This window comes from Etheostoma spectabile, unplaced genomic scaffold (assembly GCF_008692095.1).
Source record: "Etheostoma spectabile isolate EspeVRDwgs_2016 unplaced genomic scaffold, UIUC_Espe_1.0 scaffold172, whole genome shotgun sequence".
Lineage (NCBI taxonomy): Eukaryota > Metazoa > Chordata > Actinopteri > Perciformes > Percidae > Etheostoma > Etheostoma spectabile.
In genome coordinates, this window is record NW_022605573.1 from 68378 (window position 1) to 69256 (window position 879).

The following is an 879-nucleotide window of genomic DNA, read 5'->3' on the forward strand; positions in this document are numbered from 1 at the left end:
AGCAAAGACTGCAACGCCCCCCCCACCCCCCTCCAGTCATCTACTCCAGCGGACCGGTCCAGAGCCTCCTTCGGTCTGGTCTTTGGGCTCTTGTGTCTAGATCCAGACAGCTAGCTAGAGGATCTGTCATAACTGCGTTTTCTGTTGCACGACTAAAACAACTTTTAAACGTACACGTGTTCCTCCAAAACAAGTTCCTTCCAGAGGTGATTTTGCAGCGGCACCGGGGCTCCGTCCGGCGCTTAGCCCCGCCCAAGACGATTGGGATTGGTTTAAAGAAATGCCGATAAACCGGAGCAAGTTTTTTTTTACTGTCCAGGAATGCTGTGTGGACTAGCCAGACCCTCTTCCACAGCGCTGTGGAGGAGGGTCTGGGCATGGTAGACCCTCCTGTGCAGCGCTGTGGAGGAGGGTCTGGGTATGCTAGACCACAAACAGACCAACAAACTGAACCGAGAACCGGCGGAGGACACGTGAGAAAGACGTGAAAGTGCAAAGAATGAAAAACAGGAATTAATACAAAGCACGTACTAATTAAATATGCTAATATTCATATATTTAAAAAAGGAACTGATGGTCTGTATGACGTTTTAACTATAAATACTCGTCCTAACTACATCTCTCCTCTTTAAACTGCCTCCGTCAGCTCAGAGGGTCTGCGGGCCACATGTTGAGCCTCCCAGCAGCAACATGTCTAGCCGTCTGTGAAGCGCGTGGTGATGATAAGTCCCTACTGTCGGTTGAAATCGGCAGCATACTGTCTTGCTGTCGGTCCAAATCTCTGGGATTATGTTATTAAAGCCGTAATGCCAGCGTGCAGAAGCTGCGCACACACACACACACACACACACACACACACACACACACACACACACACAC